Genomic DNA, 5,008 nt, shown 5'->3' on the forward strand with positions numbered 1-5,008 from the left:
CTGCAGGTAAACATTATAACCAAAATGTTCATCCTAGACATTAAGTCTTATGCATTATATTTGAGGCTACTGACAACTGATTTGGGTGCTGATCTGAGTCCTAAAAATTCTGATCTCCAAATGTGGCTGTGAATCCCTTTACTCCCATCACTGCTGTGTGAGTGCAAAATAAACACCTGAAGAATATGGTTGCTAGGCTGGAACTTGTACTAATGGATTTTAAGCCTTTTATGTTTAGATTTAGGGATGGATTCTGCCTTTCTTTAAAGTAAATTTGGAATATTCTCGCTGAACCTAATTCCCATGCCTAACAGAGCAAGGTTTGGCTTTTGATTATTCAAGGTTTCTAGGAAAACTCCTTTGTCCCTCTGCTGTGTCACTGATGACGTGGTAGCACAGAGTGCTTATTGCAGCTCTCACTTGGAAAAGCCAGACCCGATGTGACAGTAGCAGGTAAGAGGCGAAAGGCAGGGCTCAGTGCTGATGGACAAAAAACCTCAGCAGCAACCACGGAGTCAGCAGCACTCCGGCTGCAAGGGCAGGAGAACCCGGCAATCATAGCTTGGTTTGCTCTAGGGCTACTGAAGATGTGGCAATTAGAAGAAAAAATGGTGAGAGGCATTTTCCTGACTCTGTGTGTACAAACACTCCTGGAAAACAGCTTCCCCATAAAGCCAACAGGAGACAGCCTGAATGTCCAGCTGATCCTGTGTGTCCATATGTACACACACCCAGCGGGCTGTTGTACTTACACACACACAGAGTGCGGTGTTGTACTTACATACACACCCACTGGGTGTTTGTTGTATTTACACACACACACACATTAGGCTCTTGTATTTGCACACACACACACACAGAAGGCTGTTGTACTTACACACACAGAGGGTTGTTGTACTTACAAACACACCCACCGTGCTGCTTGTTGTATTTACTCACACCCACCACACACCCACCACGCTGCTTGTTGTATTTACACGCACACTGGCCTGTTTGTTGTATTTACACACTTCTACCACACAGCCACCGTGCTGTTTGTTGTAGTTACACACATTCCCACGGGCTGTTTGGTGTATTTACACACACACCCACCGCGCAGTTGTTGTATTTACTCACACCCACCGTGCACCGCAGTTTCCCCCTCTCCACGGCGGAGCCCCCGCCCCATCCCGTAGGTAAAACAGCGCGGGGGGCAATAAAAAGCCGATCCGCCGGCACAGGCACCGCTGGGATTCGAACCCAGGATCTCCTGTTTACTAGACAGGCGCTTTAACCAACTAAGCCACGGCGCCGTGCGTTGAGCGCCTTTTCAGTGCAGCATTCATAGCTCTAGACCGCGGGTCGGGCCTGCTGCCGGGCTCGCTCCGGCCTGCCCGCCCCATCGGCCCTGCGAACCGCACCCGCGCCCGCCCTCACTCTGGCACAGCACAGTAGAGAGCGGCGGAAAATGCATAAATGTTTGCTTTTCAGACATTTTTAGGCGAGACTGCCTCCAGAACTCCAGCCCTGCCTCATCCTGCAATGTGTCAGCTGGCCATGGTTTGTGGTGTTATAGATACATATTATAATATTGGCTTTTCGCAAAAATTAAAATAGATTCTATATGTGTGGTGCTAAAGTAACTTTGCTATATAGTTTTTATTTCTGTTGTTAATTAAGCTTAGTGCAATAGCTGGTATCAGTGTGCTTGTGTTAAACTGCCTGCTGGGATGGGCTAACCCCCAATGCACACAGCCTGAGCACACCTGCACACTCTGCTGCCAGCAGCACTCACCCTCTGAAGGCAGGGTGCACCAGGGCCCACAACTGCAGGGGATCAGGATGGACTAAAACCACAACCAAGGAATCTGCATGCTCTAAAAAGGCAGACCTAAGGAGGAGCCAGGCTAAACAGTTCTTGGAGCATGTAAACTCCTTTGGGGAAAAGTTTACTATGCCTGAGGTCTATGAATGCAACAGGCTGATGGAAGGGAAAAGGTATTTAAGGGGTGTCCCCAAGATAACAGAGTTGTGCTCAGTGCCACGATGCACCTGGCTGTAATAACCTTTGCTCTGTGGTCTTTGTCTCGTACTGTCCTTTATTAGACATGTTTAATTTCCACAGGCGAGTGCCGGTGTCTCTCACACCGATAAAACCGGGCCGAACCGGGCCGCGCACCCAGCCCCGCTGCAGTTCTGGCACAGCCGCCAGGGGCGCTGTGGCTGCGGCCGGGCCGTGGCTCCCCCGCGCCTGCAGGGGGCGCTGTGGCGGGCGGCAGGGAGGGACAGGGGGTTTCCTGTGCCCGGCCGCAGGGGCGGGCGGTCCCTCAGAGCGGCGGAATGGCCGCGGTGCAGCCTCGGCAAGGGCAGCGCAGGGTGCGGCAAAGGCTCCGGAGCCGTGCCAGAACATGCGGGGTGTCGCGTTAAAATGGAGCCAAAAACCCCAAGCAGCGGCAGACAAATAGCAGGGCTGGGCTGCCGCAGGCCGGGGGACGCTCCCTCTGCGAAGGGATTGGGGTCGGGGTCCCCCTCCCAGCGAGGTCGGCGTTGGAGAAGGTCTCGATCCAAGAGCTGCTCTTGCGAGAGTAAAAGTAGAGTGAGTAGAATCAGAGCAGGATAAAAACTCCGCAGTGGCAGCGGATCCTCTGGGCAGCAGGACTGGCACCAAAACCACCCCTGTGCACACCGATCTGAGAGTGAGGAGCTGAGCCAGGCCCCTGATCCCAGCCAGAACCTCCAGGGATCTCTGCCCTTTCCAAGGAAAGACCCCAGCCAAGAGTGTGCAGTCAGCTGCACTCCTCCTCCTCCCAGCCACGTTTTCTGTCTCCCAGGTATCGCCATTGCCTTCTCTTAGGCAGCAAATGGGAGAAAATTCCATTTGAGAGATAAAAAAAAGAAAAATCCCAAACTCCCAACACACAACGAAATGGAAAAAATACATTAAAATTTTGTTGATTTTAAAAATTAAGGAGATACCTTGTTCAAATATTAAAATACAGCCACTTTCAAAATTTTTAGTTTGCGAATAAAAACAAAGGAGAGTTGAGTGTGCAAAAGCATGCTTTCAGGTTCAGTACTCACAAACCTGTCTGTATCTGTGTGTCCCCAAGCCACAGGTACCTTTTCCCCATAGAAGAACTGCTCTTCAGTTACTTGAGTTGCACAACTCAACTGGCACCATTAGGCTGTGAGCCCAGATTAATCTGCTGGCAGCAGTACAGGAGTCATCTTCACTACAGCATTCAGGTCTGCAGGTGCAAAAGAAACAGCCAACTACATCACAGTGTAAAAATTCACATGAATCCCTGGCAGTGAAGAGGAGCTGTCCAGAGCAGCAGTGTGAGAGGAATGGCAGATTTGTCTTTCCAAACAAGCTGTGGGTCTGCTAGTAGATAAAAGCAGCACTGGGGGATAAAAGAAACAATGGGAAGGATTCCACTGATTGATGATTGGGAAAAGATATTTGCTTTTACAAATAAACTTTAGGTTTGCTGATAAATAAAATTAGACATTGAAAGACTGAAGAAACAATGGGAAAGAAAAACCCCCAAATTCCATAAGAATTAAAAATTAAAAGGGAGGGTTATGCCTTAGGGGTAAATTTTTGGTATCAGGCATATCGGGAAGTCTGAACCTCTCAAGTACCTCAGCCAAGGGGGAAAGAGAGAAGGGAAACGTGGCTGGGAAATTGGGATAAAAAGGGAAGCTGCATCCTCCGAAAATTTCCCCAGGGGAATGCCCCATGGCCTCTCCCTTTATTAAATAAAGAAAAGAGACTCCTCTGCCTCCTTTTGGACATAAACCTCTGGTGTTTGTGGATTAATTTCTCTAACAAGTGGTTTGCAGTAACACTTATTTCACGTTGTGGAGGGACCAAGAGCTGTCTGATCCAGTAATGAAACTAGGGCAGTAAGAAACAGCTCCCCACCACTTCCACTCAGACACAGGCAAACTAGGCAATCTGATCATTTCTCTTTATTTATCCAAGTTACAGATGCTGTCTTGTCTTGCTATTGAATCATAAGTATCATCTGCTTCAAATGTGGTGTTTCCTGTGCTCCTTCAAAGCAGCAGGGAGTATCCATGAAATGTTTCAGGTGTGTGTTACTGCCGTGTGTGCTCTGGGCTGAGGTCCTTTCCAGTCAGCTCGGGTGTTAATAAAGTCCGTTCAGGGCTCGCTCTCAGGAGAAAAACACTCACAGCAAGAGAAAACAGTAACGGGCTGGACTCCACAGCAAATTCTTCCGCTGGAGCAGCGGCTTGATGGTTCCTGTTCCCTCCAGTCCCGAGGGCGAGAGGAGCCCAGGCCAGCCCCCGCAAACTCTCACGGAACCCCTGCCCTTCCCAGAGAAAATCCCTGAGCTACAAGTGCGGCTCCATCCATACCCCACCGCAGCCACTTCTTTTGTCTCACAATAATCGGTCATTATCGTTTCTTAGCAACAAATGGGACAAAATTCCCTGAGAGAAAGGAAAAGAAAGGAAAAATCCTAAACTCTAACACACAAATTCCCCTTCAACGTCTGTTTTATGTCCTTCCCTCTGGTTTTTCATCGATTCCTCATTCTCAGTCACAAATGCAAGCTCTTGTCTTCAAATACAAAGCTCTGTGATTTATTCTCAGATATTCATCTCCCTTCGGCCTTACCTCTGATGCCAGCCTTTGTCACTGTTACATTTTCAAAATTGATGTGGTTCCCTTTGCTGTCCTTCAAGTTCTGAAGCATTCATCTATAAATAACTGGAAATCTCTCTCTTAATAGAAAATCCCACTGATGCCTTGGAGTGGCTATCTAGAACAGAGGCTAGACAGAGTTAAAAGAATAAACTAGGTATTTATTAAAGGCCTTTGTCAGGAAGATTGATCCACAAACATCAGAGGTTTATGTCCAAAAAAGAGACAGAGGAGTCCTTTTTACTTTCTTCAAATACAGGGAGAGGCCATGGGGCATTTCCCCTGGGATCTCTCAGATTCTTAGAGGATGCAGCCTTCTTTTCATCCAAATTTTCTGGCCACATTTTCCTCTTT

General features: G+C 48.4%; 1 non-coding gene across 1 annotated transcript; it reads right to left on the reverse strand.

Annotated features, from left to right (window-relative positions):
- Positions 1 to 1,218: 1,218 nt before the first annotated feature.
- On the reverse strand, positions 1,219 to 1,292 carry TRNAT-AGU (transfer RNA threonine (anticodon AGU)). The gene has a single exon. It is a non-coding gene; the product is annotated as a tRNA-Thr (tRNA).
- Positions 1,293 to 5,008: the final 3,716 nt, after the last annotated feature.

This window comes from Serinus canaria, chromosome 11, assembly GCF_022539315.1.
Source record: "Serinus canaria isolate serCan28SL12 chromosome 11, serCan2020, whole genome shotgun sequence".
Classification (NCBI taxonomy): domain Eukaryota; kingdom Metazoa; phylum Chordata; class Aves; order Passeriformes; family Fringillidae; genus Serinus; species Serinus canaria.